Source organism: Macaca fascicularis, chromosome X (genome assembly GCF_037993035.2).
Source record: "Macaca fascicularis isolate 582-1 chromosome X, T2T-MFA8v1.1".
In the NCBI taxonomy this organism is placed as follows: Eukaryota; Metazoa; Chordata; class Mammalia; order Primates; family Cercopithecidae; genus Macaca; species Macaca fascicularis.
The window spans coordinates 115,364,634-115,385,324 of NC_088395.1; the positions used below are offsets into that span (position 1 = coordinate 115,364,634).

Sequence of the window (20,691 nt, forward strand, 5' to 3'; positions counted from 1 at the left end):
CGTTATCTTCTTTGACTTTATATCCCACCTTCCAGACTTACTGGGCCAGAGGTTGGGTGTCCAAGGCTCCCGAAAACCCTACCCCCATGGTTCTCATGGTTTGGAGTCAGATGCCTGTAACTATGCCAGGCTGATGTGGAATACTGGTAGCTCTACAAGTCTGAGGCCTCAGGGGCAGCCCTGTTTCCATGGCTCCATTAGGCATTGCCCTAGTGGGAACTCTCTGTGGGAGCCCTGCCTCTTTGACAGGTGTCTGCCTGGACCCTGAGACTGTCTAAGACATCCTTTGAAATCTAGGTGGAGGAAGCCATGCAGAATTAGTACCACATGGATGCTACCAAGGCTCACCACTTGTGCCCTATGGACCAGTGGTCTGAGTTACACTGGGGCCTGCTTGAGCCGCAGCTGGGGTGGGCCAAGGAGTACTGCACCATAATGTGGAGAGCGTAGACCTGAGGTGACACTTGGCAGTGAGCACTGAGGTCTTGCAAGTACCCTGGGCCCCTTAATGAAAATCGTTCTACTCCAAAGGGCCTAGTACTCTGAGCCCGTGATGAAAAGGATAGCTTAGAAGATCCCTGAAATGTCCTTAGGATCACTCTCTCATAGTCTTGGTGAACAAAATCTGACTTCTTTCTATTCATACTAATCCTCTTATCAAAAAGTTGTTGGCCATGCTCTTAGTTTTCTCTACTAATCACACTTTTAAATTCTTCATATGGCCAGGCTGAGAATTTTCCAAATCTTTACGTTCTGCTTTCCTTTTAATTATAAGGTTTGTCTTCAAATAATTTCTTCTGGCATTTTACTATAAACAGTTAAGAGAAGCCATGCAGTGTCCTGAACAATCTGCTCCTTAGAGATTTCTTTCTGCCAAATATCTCACTTCCTTGCTCTTAAGTTCTGCCTTCCATAAAGTCCCAGGACACAGACAATTTAGCCCAGTTCTTTGCCACTTTATAATAAAGATGACCTTTTCTTCAGTTTCCAACACATTGTTCCTCCTTTCCACCTGAGACTTCATCAGAACAGTCTTTATCGCCCATATTTCTAGCAACATTCTGTTCGCAATCATTTACATAATTTCTAAGAAAAATGAAGCTTTCTCTATAGCTCTTCTCCTTCTGAGCCCTCACCAGAATCACTCCCAATGCTGTATTCATGTTAATACAGACTTTCCTTCCCGGATTCACTTCAAAACTGTTCCAACCTCTACCTATTACCCAGTTCAAGAACAGCTTCCACATTTTAGGGTATTTGTTATAGCAACATCCCATTCCTCTGGTACCAGTTTCTGTCTTAGTATGTTTTGTGCTGCTATAACGGAATATCTGAGACTGGGTAATTTATAAAGAACATACATTTATTTCTCACAGTTCTCGAGGCCAGGAAGTCCAAGAAGTCATTGGCATCTGGTGCCTGGTGAGAGCCTTCTTGCTACATTCTCTGGAGGGGAAAAATGTTCCGTCATCACATGGTAGAAGGTGGAACTCCAACAGAGCAAGCTCCCCTCACCAAACCCTTTTATAACAGCGTTAATCCATTCATAAGGGCAGAGTCTTTATAACTTAAACACTTCCCAAAACATCCTACCTCCTAACACTGCATTGTTGGATTAAATTTCCAACACACGAATTTTGGAGGACACATTTAGACCAAAGCACTATTGATATATGTGTCTATCATTAAGCCAGGATCATTCTGTCTTTATTAATGTAGATTTATCGTAAAGTTTTTAATGTGGTAGTTTAACGTCTCTCACATTTTTCTTCACTTTCAAAATCGTTTAGGCTATTCTTGGTACATTGCATTTCCATATGGGACTTAGCATCAGCTTGTTAATTTTTCCAATAAGGCTGCTCAAATTTTTACAGAGATTTCATCAAATCTATAAGGCAATACAGGAAAACATCCATTTTAACAATATTGAGCCTCCAATCTATGAATATGAATTTTCCATTTATCTTTGATTTTTCTAATTTCTCTCATCGATAATTGGTAGCTTTCAGTGTAACTTACTTGTGCACTTTTAAAAATCAAATAACTTTTTGTTGTGGTAAAAATATACATAACTTAAAATTTACTATTGCCACCATTTTAAGTGTACAGTTTGGTGGCATTAAGTACATTCACATTATTGTACAACCATCACCACCAAGCATCTCTAGAACTTTTTCATCTTCTCCAACCAAAACTTTATACAAATGAATTGTTAGGTCCCCATTCCACAGCATTTTCCACCCACAGCTTCTGGCAACTACCATCCTACTTTCTGTCTCCATGTATTTGACCACTATAGGTACCTCACATAAGTGGAAACTTACAATATTTTTTTAACTGACTTATTTGGCTCAACGTAATGTCTTCAGGGTTCTTTCATGTCTTGGCATGTGTAAGAATTTCCCAACCTTTGAAGGATTAATAGCATTCCATTGTATGTATATATTAAGTTTTATTTAACCATTCTTTCATCTATGAATATGGTTTGCATCATCTTTGTAGCTATTATGAATAATGCTGTTATGAATATGAGTGTAAAAATATTGCACACTTTAAAACTTAAATTTATACCTACTTATGCGTCATCACTTTATTCTTTTTTATGGCTGTATATTATTTCATTGTGTGGTTATATAACATTTTGTTCATCCATTCATTCATTGAGGGGCATTTGTTTTCTTCCCCACTTTTTGACTGTTATTAACATGCTGCCATGAACATTTGTGTACAGATTTTTGGGTGAATGTATGTCCTCATTTTCTTGGGCATATAATTAGGAGTAGAGTTGCTGAGCCATATGATAACTTTATGTTTAGCTTTTTGAAGAATGCCAATTTTTTTTTTTTACAGCAGCTGAGTCATTTTACATTTCCACTACCAATATGGGATGGCTACAATTTATCCATGCCATTTTTAACACATTTTATTGTCTTATCTTTTTGGCTATAGCCATCCTAGTTGTGTGAAGTTCGTTGTTTCACTGTTGTCTTGATTTGTGCTTCATTAGTGGCTAATATTGTTGAGCATCTTTTCATATGCTTATGGCCATTTCTCTTTAGAGAAATATCTGTTCAAATGTTTTGCCCATTATAAAATGGGATATTTATGTCTTTATAATTGAATCATATTTTTTATAAATTACAGATACAAATCCCTTATCAGATGTTTGCAAATATTTTGTCCCATTCTGTGTATTGCCCTTTTGTTTGATGGAATTGTTTGTAGTAGAAAGTTTTAAGTTGTGATGAAGTCAAACATATGTTTTTTTCTTTTGTTGCTTATGCTTTTGGTGTCATATCTATAAATTCTTTGCTTACCTCAAGAGCATGTGGATTAACTCCTACAGTTTCTTCTAAGAATTTTCTAGTTTTACCTTTTACATTCGGTCCATGATCAAGTTTTAGTTAATTTTTGTATATGGTTTAAGGAATGGGTACAACTTTTTTTTTTTTTTTGCATGTGGATATCCAGTTACTTCATTACCATTTGTTGAATAAATTATTCTTTCCCCTACTGCACTATCTTGGAACCTTACTGAAACTCAGTTGACCATACTGAAAGTGTGTATTTCTGGACTCTCAATTTTGCTTCAGCTCTCATGTATCTATCCTTATGCTAGTATGTCTTGATCCCTGCAGCTCTGTAGCAAGTTTTGAAATTGTAAATGGCATCCTCAAACATTTTCTCCAGATTATCTCTCACATTTCCATATGAATTTTAGGATTAGCTAGTAATTATTTGCAAGCAAAAACTTTCAAACAGCTGGGATTTTAATAGAAATTGTGCTGAATCTATAGATTAATTGGGGGGGATCAGTGCCACTTTTAGAATATTAAATCTTCTGAAAAGGAATATATTTATATTTACATGATTTTGTTTATTTTTTCACCAATTTTTAAAGTTTCTTTAACATTGCACTTCCTTTGTGAAATTCGTTTCTAAGTATTTGATTCCTTTTGATGCCATTGTAAACAGAATTGTTGTCAATTTCATTTTGTTCATTGTTTACATAGAGAAATACAGTTAATTTTTATATATTAATTTTGTCTTGCAATCTTGCTGAATTTATTTATAAATATTAGTTCAAGTATTTTAGTATTAATGGTTAATTTCTTAGAATTTTTCCATATAAAAGATCATATCATCCTTGAATGACAAGAGTTTTACTTATTTTTTTCAAACCTGGATGCCTTTTATTTCTTTTTATTGCCTACTTGCCTTAGCTAGAATCTCTCATATGATGTTAAATGTAAATGTCAAGAATGGACATCTTTATCTCATTCCTGGTCTTGGGGAAGCATTCCGTCTTTCACCATTAAGTATGATGTTTTCTGTGGGTCATCTGTAGATGTCCTTTTTCAGGTTGAGGAAGTTTCCTTTTATTCCTAGTTTATTGAGTTTTTTTTTGATCATGAAATAGTGTTGGATTTTGTCAAATTATTTTCTGCATATATTGAGGCGAACATGTGTTTTTTGTCTTTTATTGTATAGGTATTGTGCATTTCATTAACTGTTAAATCAATATTGCATTCTTAGGATAAATCCAACTTGGTCATGGTGTAAAATATTTTTTGTATGTTTCTGGATTATTTTACTAGTGTTTTGTGGAGGATTATTTTATTTATAACAGATGTTCATCTGCAGTTTTCTTGTAATGCTTTTATCTTGTTTTGTATCATCGCAATATTGGTTTCATAGAATGAGTTTGGGAGTGTTTTCTCCTCCTCTGCCTTTTGAAAGAATTTGTGGAGGATTGGTGTTAATTCTTTAAATTTCTAATAAAACTTACCTGTGATGCCATCTGGGTCTTGGCTTTTCCTTGTGACATATTTTAAATTACTAATTTGTTTTCTTTACTTGTTATAGGTCCACTTAGATTATTTCTTCTTCACTTAGCTTTAGAAGTTTGTGTTTTTACAGGAGTTGTCCATTTTATCTAATTTATCTAATTAGTTGATATACTGTTGTTTATAGTATTTCTTTATAATCCCTTTCATTTCTGCCAATTCAGTCCCAATGTACATTTTTCTTTACTGATTGTAATAATTTTATTTTTTAATTTTTTCTGGTTTGTCTATCTAAAGGTTTGTCAATTTTGTTGATGCATTTAAATAACCAATTTTGACTTCATTGATTTACTCTATTGTTTTTATATTCCCCATGCTATTCATTTCAAATCTAGCATTTATTATTTTCTCCCTTCTGCTTTAGGTTTAGTTTGCTCTTATTTTTCTATTGTCTTAAATAAGTCAGGTTATTGATTTGAGATCTTTCTTATTTTATAATATAGGCTTTAAACTAAATGCCTATATTAAGCACTGCTTTAGCTACATGACAAGAGTGTATAATTTTTAAGCCAATAGAGGGGGAAATAAAATAATAAAAATATTCACTCCAAAAGAAAGGAAAAAAGGAAGGGAAAAGGAAAAATAGAGAAAATGGGAGAAATAGAAGTGTATAGTAAAATAGTAGATTTAAGCAAATAGAATCTTGTTCTGTATGGCAGTCAGCTGGGTATATATATATATAAAAGTTCATAGTTCTACACTTAATATTTCTATGTTTTATAAAGGTCAATCATGCCTCATTAAGGTGTATTTAAAAACTCAAAATAAAAAGTAATTATATTATGTGGAAAGGGACTAAATATTCCAAGTAAGAAGCTTGTCAGACTGCTTAAAATCCCAACTACATGTTGTTTACTCGAGAATCTGAAAGGATATAGAAATGTTGAAAGTAAAAAAAGGAAAAGACATGCTATATAAATTCTAGCCAAAAAGAAAGCTGGTCTAACTGTATTAATCTTAGTTAAATTCATTTTAAGCCAAAAATGTTTGTAGAAATAAAAAGAGGTACTACATTTAAAATGGTGAATTTATCAAGAAAATATAAAAACACTAAATATATATGTACCTAATATTATAATTTCAAAACATATAAAATCCAACAAAATTACATAGAGAAACAGACAAATCTACAATCATGATTAAAGATTTTTATACATCTATCTTGGTAACTAACCATGTAAACAACAATAAATACTAAGAATATAGAATCTTTGAGCACGTAATTTAAATACTTGATTGAATTGTTACATATAGAATAGTATGTCCAATAATTGCATAAAATACATTGTCTTAAGCACACATGGGACATACATAAAAATTCATTATACACTAGGCCATCAAACAAGTTTCAGCAAATTTTATTGGACTTAAACAATATAGAATCAGTTATCTGATCACAGGTGAAGTGAGAAATCAATTATGAAATGATACCTGGAAAATACTTATATGTTTGATAATTTAAAATATACTTCTAAGTAATCAATAGGCAAAATAATATATCATAATGGAAATTTTTAGGAACTATTTTAACTGAATGATAACAAAAATATACTGCATATCAAAGCTTGCATTATTCAGTTAAAGCCATGCTCAGAGGGAAATTTGTACAGTTACATGAAAAAAATTAGAAAAGAAGAAAGGCTGTAATCATTGAGCTAAGCATGTATCAGAAGAAGTTAAAAAGAACAGTAAATTAAATTTATTAAGGAGGTAGGATATACTAATGATGAGAATGGAGATCAATGAAATAGAAAATGAATGTACTGGAGAGGATCAGTATAGACAAAATTGGATTATTTGAAAATATGAAAAGAATTGACAAACTCCTGGCAAGACTAACCAAGACGAAGGAGGAGAAGAAGGAGAAAATAGCTAATGTTATTAGTTATTAGTTCGTTTTCACACTGCTATAAAGATACTAGCTGAGACTGGGCAATTTATAAACAAAGGAGGTTTAATTGACTCACAGTTCTGCATGGCTGGGGAAGACTCAGGAAACTTACAATCATGGCCGAAGGGGAAGCATATTGGGGGAACCCGTTCCCAATATTTCAACATAGGTTCTTTCTATTTACCATAAGTGTCGGCCGACTGAGAAATAAAGAGAAAGCGTACAAAGACAGGAATTTCATAGCTGGGCCGCAGGGGGTGACATCACATATCAGTAGGACTGTGATGCCCACCTGAGCCTCAAACCAGCAAGTTTTTTTTATTAAGCGTTTCAAAAGGGGAGGGGGTGTAAGAACAGGGAGTAGATCACATGCTTCAAAGGGCAAAAAGGAGAACTGCTGATAAGAGTCTATGTTTAGCGGTGCACGTATTGTCTTGATAAACATCTTAAACAACAGAAAACAGGGTTTGAGGCAGATAAAATATATTGACACATAAAATCCCATAGCAATTCTCATATTTAATGGTGAAATGTTGAAGGCACTATTGGGTTGGAGATAAGACAAGAGTGACGACTATCACCATTTCTATTTAATATTGTACTGGATAATGCCAGTACACTAAGGGAAAAATAGAAAAAAGAAATAAAAGGTATTATGATTGGAAAGAAAGATATAAAACAGTCATCTCCTACAAATATAAGTATTAATAAGTGAGTTTATAAGTTTTGTGGTATATAAAGTTAATATGTAAAACTCATACCAGTAATAGACAGAAATATAAATAAAAGCATATAATTTACAATAGCATCAAAATGTCAAATGCCTAGGAATAAATCTAACAGTAGTCTAACATAAGATATATGAAGCCTCTATACCTAAAACTATAGGTCATTATTAAGCGATATTGAAGAACATGTAAAGAAATGAAAGGACATACCATTTTTTCTAGGATTGAAAGATTCAACTTTAAACACGTCACTTCTTCCCAAACTTGAATATATTTAATGAAATCTCAATTAAACTCCCAAGAGGTTTTTGTGAAACTTGACAAGCTGATTTTAAAATTTGTATGGAAATGCAAAGATGAACAAGATCATATAACTTGCTCCACAACACATGAAGACTTATAAAACAACATCAATTAAGCCTAGTATCAGTACAGAAATAGGCAAGAAGAGCAAAGGAACAGAACAGTATGCCCAGAAACAGACTTATGCATATTTGGCCACTTGATTTAAGACAAAGCTGGCATTGCAGAGCAGCAGAGGAAGGGTTGTTTTTCAACAAACAATGTAGGAATAACTTTATAGCAATTTAGAAAGAAAAAAGAAATTTGATTGCAACTTTATGCCATACACAAAAAATTAGTTTCAGAAGGAATGTAGATCTACATGTAAAAGGCAAGATGACAGAGCTTCTGGGAGATAATTGAAGATTTGTATGGTGTTGAGGTAAATAAGTATTTCTTAAACATGCTAAAAAATACTAAAAGGAAAAATTATCAATTTGATAACAAATTTAAGAGCATCTATTCAGGAAATTATTAAGAAAGGGAAAAGACAAGCTACAGAACATACTTTCAGTACACTACATTTATCTGACAAAGAATGTCTGCAAATCCATAAGAAAAAAAAGCATGACCATGCACTTCCAAAAACTAGACAATCAAATGACCAGAAACATGCGAAAAGTTAATCAACGTTCTTAGTTCTTAGAAAATTCCACAAAATGTCAATGCAACAATGGCTAATATCAAGTATTGACAAGGATGTGGTTTAACCAAAACCCTCAGACAGTGCTAAGAGGGAATGTATATTGGTACAACAACTTTGCATAACTATTTGGCTCTTCCACTAATTTAAAACTATCCATCGGCTGGGCATGGTGGCTCATACCTGTAACCCCAGCACTTTGGGAGGCAGAGGCAAGCAGATCACCTGCAGCCAGGAGTTCAAGACCAACCGGGCCAACACGGTGAAACCCTGCCTCTACTAAAAATACAAAAAATCAGCCAGGTGTGGTGGCGGGTGCCTGTAATCCCAGCTACGCAGAAGGCTGAAGCAGGAGAATTGCTTGAACCTGGGAGGCAGAGGCTGCAGTGAGCCAAGATCTTACCAGTGCACTCCAGCTTGGGCAACAAGAGCAAAACTCCATCTCAGAAAAAATGAAAGAAAGAAAGAAGGAAGGAAGGAAGGAAGGAAGGAAGGAAGGAAGGAAGGAAGGAAGGAAGGAAGGAAGGAAGGAAAAAGAAAAAAGTATCCATACCTTATAACCCAGCAGAGGTATAATCTTTGTAGATATGTGTGCATATGGACACCAAGAAACATGTACGAGACTATTCATAATAGCATTATCTAAACAGCCCCAAACAGGAAACAACCCAAGTGTCCATTAACAGTGGAATGTATAAGTAAATCATGGTACTTTCATGGAAAATAAAATATTATATATCAGTGATCCTCAAAGTGGGGTTCCTCAACCACAAGCACCAGCATCACCTGGGAAGTGGTTAGAAGTGCCAATTCTTGAGCCCCAACCTAGGCTGATTAAATCAGAAACTGTATATTGGGGCCCCAAAAATCTGTGTTTTAACAAACCTTCTGGGTGATTCTGATACACTCTCAAATTTGAGAATCACTACCCTACAGCAATGAAATGAATCAACTGCAGCAATATGCAGCAACATACATGAATCTCACAAATACAATGTTGAGTATGAGAAGCCATATATAATATGCACTACATATTTTATTTATATGAAGCTTTAAAAATTAAGCAAAACTAAACAGCAATGTTTGAGGATACATGCCAAGGTAGGAAAATTATAAAGAAAATCAAGAATATGCTTACCATAAAAATTGACATCCTGGTTACCCCTAGGTGAGGAAGGAGCAGGTAGAGATTTAAAAGTACCTTAATGGGCATAATGGGTCTGGTGGCAAATTTATATTTCTTTATCTGGGTGGTGGTTACTTAAGTGTTGTTTGTGATAATTCATTTAGCTGTACTTTGTTTTGTGTGCTCTTCTATTCTCTCTCCCCCCAATATATATATAATATATAAAATATAATATATACTATATTATATAAAATATAGGATATAATATATACTATATTATATAAAATATAGGATATAATACATAAAAATATATATTATATATAATAAATATATAAATAAATGTATATTTATGTATTTATTAATATATATTGTATTAATATATAATATAGAAATGTAAATAAAAATACATAAATATAAAAAATATATATAAATTAAATATATAATTATATATTATATAAATATAATATATGTAAATATAAATATATATTATATAATATATAATATGACATATAATATAACATTTATTATATAATAGATCATATTTATATAATATGTATTATATAATATAAATTATTTATATAAAATATATTATATTATAAAAATATATATATTTATACGATATATAGTTATATATTATATATTACATATATGGGGAGAAAGAATAGAATAGAGAGAATAGAATATATTATATAATATAAATAATATATAGAATATATATTATATATAAAATATATAGTCTATACATATATATAATCTTTCACGATAAACAATTTTAAAGTTGCTTGGAAGGCCTAAGTCATTTTTTGTGGGAAACCCCAACTTTTCACTCTAGAAATGTCCTTTTAGAAGCTGTTTAGATTGGTGAGAAGAATCCTTAAATCTCTTGCCTGAGAGGCCTAGGTCTGGCTTCCCCTGTTCAGAAAACTAAGTGGCGAAAGAGGGTTTTCCTTACATGCGATATTTGCTTACCTAATATGTTGCTACTTGTATCTCCTCTTTTATTATGTATTTGTCTCTGTTGGTTTATGCCTTTACACAATTCCCCTTACTGTTGCTTTAGTGGAATTTCAGAAGGGAGCAAAAGTAAATGAAAGCATTCAATTTGCCATCCTTGCTTGGAAGCCCTCTATACTTTTGGCTTCATTTTGTATGGTGAAAGACTTCCTAAGAAGACTCATTTTCCATCTTTATAACATAACATAATACATATTATGTGACAATACATTCCCATTGAGAAAAACATCATAAATCAAATCACAAATTAATTTAACCATGTTACTATTACTGGATATATAGACCCTCCCCATTTTCCCTGATTATGAGCAAAGCTGCAATGGACAGCTTTGTGATTACACTTTTGTCTGCAATTTTGATCATTCCCTTAAGATACATTTCAAGAAATATATCAAAGAGCTTAAACAGTTTGTCATTGTTTCCAGTAAATTGTATCTTTTATTGACTTTTTTCTGATTACAGAAGTTATACGTGCTATTGTAAAAATTTTCAGAAAACAAAGTAGGAGAAAGAAAGCAAAAATCATTCTCAATCTCACAACCTAGTCCTAAAGATAACCACTGTCAACATTTTGATATATCTTCCCACAAATATGCACAAATGAAAATATAGATTAAAAGAAATCTGTTTTTAAAATTTACACATTTTGCTTAATAGTTTGCTAAAGACATTTGAATACTTGTCCAGAACTTTTGGAATGACAGTAATGTTTTATTCTGTACTGTCTAATGCAGCAGCTACTAATCTCATGTGGCTAATGTGACTGAGGAACTTGATTTCAACTTTTATTTAACTTTAATTAATTTAAATTTAGATATTGCTAGTGGCTACTGTACTGGACAGCCCAGGTATATAAAATATACATATTCATTTAGTAATTTGCATTTAATAATTTGCAGAATACTTCATTTTATTAATACATTGTAACTTTTTGAACTAATACCTAACTGGTAGACATACGTTGCTTGCAATTTTTGCTATTATAAAGAACATTTCAGTGAATATCCCAGAAAATGAATATATTGGAAAATACTGAGCTAGTTCTGTATTCTGGTATATTATCAATTCATACTGTTTTGCCACATCTCTACATAATTATTTTGATTGCTCTTATGATTCAGTTATGGGAATATTTTGCTGAACTTGGATATATATATTTTCATAATTTTGATATTCTGAGTATTTTCTTTTGGGAAAATTTTCCTAGTGTTCAGAAACATTTTCCAACACTACTTCCCCAGCATGAATGAATACAATGTTTTTATTCCATTCCAATTATAAAACACCCACTAACTCTTTTGATGGTAAGGAATGTATCTTTTAGGAAATTATCCAGCCTTAAGATATTAGTGAAATTCTCAGGGATCCAACTTTATATGGATACTTTGATATATTTTTCCTTTTATAGTGTAGTTGTTTTATTTTGTTTTACATTTTTCTTAATTTTGAAAATTAGCATACATACAAGAGTGTAAGAAAATATATGTACAGTTGAAGGAACATCCCTGTACCTACCACCCCATCCAAGGAACAGAATATTACTCTACTTCAGAGGCCCAATGCATGACCTTCTGTCATCATATTTCCCTCACATTTCCCAAGAGATAAACATTTGAATTTTGTGGTAATCATTCCTTGATTCTTCAAAGTTTTTAGCACTTAAATATGTATCCTTAAAAAGAAACAACGTATAATTTTGTCTGTTTTTGAAATTTATACACATGGAACAATAAGTATGTATTCCTTTATGTCTGTCTTCTTTCACTCAAATTATGTTACATTATTGATGATATTGTTTTATATGAAGGATAACATAGATACAGTAAAGCACATAAAATACACTATTTTTAATTGCACATCCCAATGATTTTTGAAAATTCATGCATACACCCATCTAACTATCATTCTGATAAAGATAAAGACGATTTGCAGCACCTTAGAACATGTAAGCTTTGCTGTCCATTATTCCCCCAAAGGAGACTGCTATTTTGGTTTTTACAAATTAATGATTAGTTTTAACTTTTTTGAAGTTCATATGAAAACAGTCATACAGTATGTGGTCTTTGGAGTCTGGCTTCTTTTGCTTATCATTATGTCTGTGAGATTCATCCATGTTGTTGAGGTGTCATTGATGTGGCCTTTATTAAGTAGTATTCCCTTGTATGAATAGACTACTATTTGTCAGTTTTTTGATGATGAGTACTTGTTGGTTTTAATTTGGCTGTTAATAAATAAAGCTGTTAGAAGCAGTCGTGTGTGTATTTTGGTGAGTATATGCATTCATTTCTTTGGGCTATACATGCCCAGGAATGAAATTGCTAGGTCATAATCCATAAAGTAGGCATATGATTAGCTTTGGTAAATACTTTCAAACAGTTTTCAAAAGTTGCTATACAATTTTACATTTCCAGGAGGACTGTAGGAGAGCTCCAGTTCTTCTACATTGTTTCCAACACTTAGTATTGTCAATATTTTAAATTAGAGTCAGTCTAGTGGGTAGTATCTGGTTGCGGTATTAATTTGCATTTCACTAATGACAATTGTTTGATGATCAGCACTTTTTTAAATGCTAATTGGTCATATCCTCCTTTGTAAAGTGTCTCTTTAAGTTTGCTGCCATGTTTGTGTTGTGTTTTCTTTTTCTTATTAATTTGTGTGTTTTCTTTATGTATACTTGATAAGAGTCATTTGTCAGATATATTCATTGCAGACACCTTTTGCAATCCTCTAACTTACTTTTCCATTTTATAAAAGACTTATTTTTAAACAGTCTTACAGAGACACAATTGACACCCTATTCAATTTATTCCTTTCAAGTGTGCAATTCAATGGCTTTTAGAGTTGTGCAACCATAAACACAATTAATTTGGGGACATTCGCATCACTCCGAAAAGAAACCCTGTACCTACTAGCAGTCACTCTCCATTATCTCCCAATTCCCATATAATCTTATTTCTCTTTCTGTAGATTTGCCTTTTCTGGAAAATTCATGTAAATAGAATCATATAACATGTGGTCCTTTGTTACGGGCTTCTTAGCGTAAACATGGTCCATCCATATTATAGCATATGTTAGTATTTCATTCCTTATAACTGTGTAATATTCCCTTGTTTGGATATAGCACATTTGGTTATTCATTAATCCATTGAAGGACATTTGAGATTCTTCCACTTTTTGGCTACTATCAATAATGCTTGTTATGAGCACTCTTATACATGATATTGTGGACATATGTTTAATTTCTTTTGGGAATATACCTAGATAATATTTTGACTCTATGTTTAACTGAGGAACTGTCAGACTGTTTTCCAAAGTGGCTGTACCATTTTACATCTTCGCTAGCAATATATGTAGGTTCCAATGTCTCCATATCCTCACTAAGACTTGTTATTGTCTTTTAAAAAATTATAGCCATCTTAGCGGATGTGAAGTGGCATCTTATTGTGCTTTTGATTTGCGTATCTCTGAGGGCTAATGATGGTGAGCATCTTTTCATGTATTTATTGGCCATTTGTATATCTTCTTTGGAGAAATATGTATTCAAATTATTTGCCCATACTTAATTGGGTTATTTCTCTTTTTATTGTTGACTTGTAAGAATTGTTTGTATATTCTGCATATAAGGCCCTTGTCAGATATATGATTTGCCCTTTCTCTCTTTTCATGGTGTACTTTCATAAACAAAGGGTTTTTTGTTTGTTTGTTTCTTTGTTTGAGATGGAGTTTTGCTCTTTTTGCCCAGGGTGGGGTGCAATGGTGTGAATTTGGCTCACTGCAACCTCTGCCTCCAGGGTTCAAGAGATTCTTCTACTTCAGCCTCCCAAGTAGCTGGGATTACAAGCATGTGCCACCACGTCCGGCTACTTTTTTGTATTTTTATTAGAGATGGGGTTTCACCATGTTAGTCAGCTGGTCTCGAACTCCAGACCTCAGGTAATCCACCCACCTCAGTCTCCCAAAGTGTTGGGATTACAGGCGTGAGCCACCGACTTTAATGATTATATTTGAACAGCTTTTAATGTCAATAAAGTCCAGTTTTTTATTTTAAAATTATTATTGCTTTTTGGGTCTTAAGAAATCTTTGTCTATACAAGGTTATTAAGTTGTTTCCTTATGTTTTCTTTTAGAGCTTTTTCACTTTATTTTACATTTAGAAAAATGATGTATTTTAAATGAGTTCTTCTGTATGGTATGAGGTTGTTGTCAGGGTAGTCTATTTCTGGATTCCATTCTCTTTCATTAGTCTACTTGTCTACCTTTCTGCCAATGCCACACCATTCTGAATTACTATCGTTTTATTGTAAATTTTATAATCTAATAAACAATGTAAGTCCTCCAACATTGTTCTTCTTCAAGATTTTCTTGGTTATACTAGACCCTTTATATTTTTATATAAATTTTAAAGTTAGCTTATCAATTTTGTCAAACATTCTTCCTGGGAATTTCATTAGGATTATACCAAATATGTAGTTAAATTTGGTTACAACTGATACCTTAACAATGTTGAGTCTTCCAAATCAAAAACATGATAATAAAGCTCAGTTTATTTGTCTATTCTCAGCAATGTGTTGTAGCTTTCATTATAGAATGTTTGTATAGCTTTCATTAGATTTAGTTCTATTTTAATTTTTTATTATACATATTAGAAATGGCAAAATTAAAATTTTTTCAATATTTTTGTTTCCGGTGTATATAAACACAAGTGATTTTTGTATACTGATTTTGTGTCCAACCACCTTGCTAAACTATCTTATTTATTCTAATGATTCATCTATAGTTGCTTGTCCATATTCTTGGTGTGCTACATTGTCTGTGAATAATGAAAGCTTTGCCTCTTCTTTTCCAATCTGTAAGATTTTTATTTTTATTTTGTTTTCAATTTATTTCCTACTGTTCTGGCCAGGTTCTTCAGTACAATGGTGAACAGAAGTGATAATAATGGATGATTTTGTCTTTTTCATGAATTTAAAGGGAATGCCTTCAATTGTTTTATGAATAAGTGTACTCTTTTTATAAAGGATTTTTGCAGATATAACTTATCAGATGAAAATGTTTTTTACTTTTAGTTTTCTAAGAAATTTTTAAATAAGTAGATGCTAAATTTTATCAAAAGTATTTTCTACATCAGATGAGATGTTCAATTATTGTTTCTTTTTAAATCTTTAATGTGGCAAATTGCATTATTTGCTATTAAAACTAAAAAGTTTGTATTCCTTGAATAAATACATTTTTGCCATGTCATACTTTTTTTTATATTTCTGAATTTGGTTTACTAATGTTTCCTTTATGATTTCTGTATCTCAGTTCATGAATGAGATTGGCTTGGGATCATTAATGTGAGATTGGAATTACTTTTTCTTTGAATTTTAGATATTATTCATTGATAAAACCTTGTGGATCTGGAGTTTACATATAGGCACATTTTTGAATGATTCATTTACCAGAGGATCATAAAACTATTCAGGTTTTCACTTCTTTTTGTTTCAATTTTGATAAGTTATAATTATTTATTAGAAAAAAATTTGTGATTTATGCAGATTGATAAAATTTGTCAATATACTTTAATTACATATAAATTTATTTTACTGTCTATCCATAGGTAAACCATTTCTTTCTTAATGTTGATTACTTTTAACTTCTATCTTATTTTTCTTATATCAGTCTTGGTAATGACTTTGTTAATTTTATTAGTCTTTTCAAGGAATCATCTTTTAATTCATTATGATCTCTATTGTTTACTTTTTCATTTTTTATTGATTTAGCTTTTTTATTATTATTCCTTTCTCCTATAGTATGTGGGTTTATTTTAAGGTTTTTTATTACAAATTTCTCTAAGATGGATACTTAGCTTTCATTTTCAGTTTTCTCCTTTTCAATAGAAGCACTTAAACCTGTAAATTTCCCTCTAAATATTGACCTATGTGTATACTCTAGGTTTCAAGTGTAATTTTTTATAGTTTATTTCTATTTTCTAATTTAGTTATAATTTTTTCTTTGATCAGTTATTCCTCAGTGTATTCCTTAATTTCCCACATATGGGGGTTTTCTACCTATCATTTTTTGTTATTAACTTTTAATTGCAATCTGGTCAAAGAACATTGTGTGATAGAAGTCATTTGGTATTTTGAGACTAATATTATGACTCAAAAATAATCATTTTCTTGGTTGTATTACATAAAATAATATATAATTGAAAACAGTATGTAATTGGTAACAGTTGGATTCACTGTTCTCTCTATATATATTCGGTCAGACTTTGATGTGTGATGTTAAGCTCTTTCATTTCCTTACTGATATTTTGCTTCCCTTTAATTATTGGTGAAAGTGTATTAAAAATCTTCACTCTGATGGTATATTTGTCTGTTATTCCAAGGAATTCTACAATTTTTGCTTTATATATTTGAAAGTCATGCTGTCAGGTATACCCAAGTTTATAACTGTTACATTTTATTTGTGAAATGAAATGTTTAGCATTATACAGTGAACATTTTTATCTGTAGTAGTTCTTTTTACCTTTATCTCCAGTAGTTGATTTTTCCTATATTTTACCTGTTATTGTATAATTACACCAAATTTCAGTCTTTATTTCTGCTATTTTACTTTCAAATTGACTGTAACCTTATATTTTGGCTATGTCTCTTTTAGCCTATAGCTGAATGTTTTCTTCAGTCTGACAAACTTTATTTTTTAACTTTAAAAGCCTATTTAACTTTTTACTCTGAAATAATTTCAGATCACATATAATTTGCAAGAATATTAAGATATTAAGGATTTTTTTTCTTTTTCTTTTTCTTTCTTTTTTCTTTTTCTTTTTTTTTTTTTTTGAGATGGCCTTTTGCTTTTGTTGTCCAGTCTGGAGTGCAATGGCACAATCTTAGCTCACCACAACCTCTGCTTCACGGGGTTCAAGCGATTCTGCTACCTCAGCCTCCCGAGTAGCTGGGATTACAGGCATGCGCCACCACGCCTGGGTATTTTTTTGTATTTTTAGTAGAGATGGGGTTTCTCCATATCGGCCAGGCTGTTCTCCAACTCCCGACCTCAGGTTATCTGCCCACCTCGGCCTCCCAAAGTGCGGGGATTACAGGCGTGAGCCACTGCGCCCAGCCATATTAAGGATTTTTAATACCCTTAAACAAATTGGCTATCATTATGTCTTTACTACATTATTTGTCTATCTATCAATAGACATAGAGATCAAAAATATAAGTATATCGGTGACATGATGGCTTTTTATCTCTATTTGAGTGTGTTTCTTAGAATTTTTTTCTTATATAAGTGGACTATAATGATCAAAATCAGAAAATTAACATTCGTGCATTACTATTATTTAATCTACAAACTTCATTCAAATTTTCCCAAGCATCTTAATAATAACATTTATAGAAAAGATTTTTTGCTCTCTGCTTCAGGATGTAATCCATGATCGCATATCACATTGATTTGTCATGTCTCTTTAGCCTCCTTTAATCTAGAAAAGGTACTCATTCTTTCTTAGTTTTTAACGATCTCGATACTATTAGAGTTAAGGCTGCTTTAGCAGAATACTAGAATACCCTCATATTTTTTTTTATTTGATGATTTCCCATGACTACATTTAGGCTACACATTTTGATAGGAGTACCACAAAAACGATATTGTGTTTTTCTCAGAATGTCATATGAGGAATCAACAATGTTGATTTGTCCTTTTCTGTTGTTGAATTTTGATTTCTTGCCTAAGGTAGAATCTACTAAGTTTCTCTGCTGTAAAGTTACAAGGTAAAACTTGTAACTAACAAATATCTTATGGGAAGACGTTTTGAGACTATGTAAATATTCTGTTATTTCTACATCTTTCACCAACTTGTTTTAGTATACATTGGTGATTTTAGCCTGAGTCTATTGTTATTCTGATTATTAAGAAATTATAATTTTCCAATGTGATCATTCATTCTACATTTATTAGTTGGCATTCTACTATAAAATGATTTTTTGTTTGTGTGTGTACTTATTTACTTATAGTAGTATGGATTAATGGACTCAATTTATTTGATAGGTTTAATCCATTACCATCATTATTTATTTTGATACTCAAATAGTCCTAGATTTGGCCAGTGAAAGCCCTTTCAAACTGACACCTGTGTTCCTTTGCCATGTGATTATCATTCTTTCAGCACTTCCTTATTTTTTTTAATTTTCAACTTTTATTTTAGATATAGGGAGTACATGTGCAGGATTGTTACATGGGAATATTGCACCCAGGTGATAAGCATAGTACCCAATAGGTAGTTTTTCTATCTATGACCCCCTTCATCCCTTCCCCGTCTAGTAGTCAACAGTGTCTGTCATTCCCACGTTTATGTCCAAGAGTGAGCACTTTTTTATTTTTGGACTTTACAAGATACTCCAGACTCATCTTTTAATTTCTCAGCTCCAGCCCTGAAATGGGCCCTTTCTTCAAGGAATCCTGGGTGCTACAAGTGTTTATTGCGATTGGAATGCCATTGCCTCTGTGTCTATATAGGCCAAACTACCTCTATTTCTATATTTATTTATATACATAAAATGCAAATTTGTTATACTGATTATAATATAATCACATATATTGTGAAATGTATTTATAAAAACCAGAAGTTTACACTGATAATTCAAATTCCAATCCAATAGCACAGGGTTAATTCTAGCATTTGCTCTTTTATAGTTTAACCTCCTTTATTCAATGTTGAGAAATCTGGTTCCGATTATACACAATATATTTACTCGTTTGCTTATCTTAAAATGCACAGCAGTTTCATAATTGATATCCTATACTACTATGAAAAATAAACCTGTACTTCAATTTAAATATTTGTTTACAGTTTTTTGTCTTTAGTCTGAGGATATATATTCAAAATACTGTGTTCAAACATTATTTAGGTTCATTTTGAGTTCTCTTTCAGTTTGATGATAAGTCCATTTGCTTCTGTTTCCATTTTATTTTGTTTTCCTCCATAATTGTTGATTTTAGTCATATCATTGTTGAGTATGTGAAACATTAACATGGTTCCAAAATTCAGAGCTGTAGAGAAAGATGTACTCTGAGAAGTATAATAACCCCCATCCTTTCCCACCCTGCCTTCCCACCAACCATAGGTACCAATCTAATTCTTTCTACATTTTTCTTCCTGCATTTGCTTTTGCATAAACCAACAGACTAGGGTGTGTGTGTGTGTAATATTTTTTCTTTTTCCCCTTTTTTCTTACACAAAATATAACTTACAATAGATACTCTTTTACTTTTTGCTTTATCCACTTTATGATATACTCGAACTGATGTTCACAGAGATTTTACTTATTTTTTTACACTCAACAGATTTTAATGTATTGAGTAGTTTTGGGTTTATGGAAACAATTCAGCAAAGTATACAGAGTTCTCCTATGCCCCTCACTACCCTGCGCAACAATTTTCTCTATTTTTAACATTATGTGTTAGTGTGGTACATTTGTTACAAATGATAAGTCAATATTGATACATTAACTAAAGTCCATAGTTTACATCGGGGTTCAGTCTTTGTGTTGTACATTCCATGGGTTTTGACAAATATATAATCATGTATATTCACCATTACAGTATCATACAGGATAAAAAATTTCACTACTCTAAAAATCCCCTGTGTTCTGCCCATCCATCCCTCTCTCTGTCTGAATCCCTGGCAACCACTAATCTTTTTACTACTTTTTACAGTTGTGTCTTTTCTAGAATGTTATGTAGTTGGAATCATACATCATGTAGAGTTTTCAGATTGGCTTCTTTCACTTAGTAATTGGCATTTAAGGCTTCTCTATGTCTTTTGGTGGCTTCGTAGATCATTTCTTTTTATGACGGAATAATGTATGAATGTACCATGGTTTGTATATCCATTCACCTCTTGAATGACGTCTTGGTCCTTTCCAAGAGCTGGCACTTATAAATCTAGCTGCTATAAACATTCATTTGCAGGTTTTTAGGTGGATATAACTTTTCAATCCATTTAGATAAATGCCCAGGAGCAAGACTTCTGGATCATATAGTATGAGTATGTTTAATTTTACAGGAAACGGACAAACTGTCTTCCAAAATAGCGCTACCGTTTTGCATTC

At 32.1% G+C, this 20,691-nt stretch overlaps 1 long non-coding RNA gene across 1 annotated transcript in view; it reads right to left on the reverse strand.

Annotated features, from left to right (window-relative positions):
- Window positions 1-1,342: 1,342 nt before the first annotated feature.
- Window positions 1,343-20,691, reverse strand: part of LOC135969333 (uncharacterized) — an 86,707-nt gene continuing 67,358 nt past the window's right edge. The window contains exon 3 of the long non-coding RNA XR_012430281.1: window positions 1,343-1,446. This is a non-coding gene — a long non-coding RNA (uncharacterized lncRNA). The remainder of the gene's footprint in view (window positions 1,447-20,691) is intronic.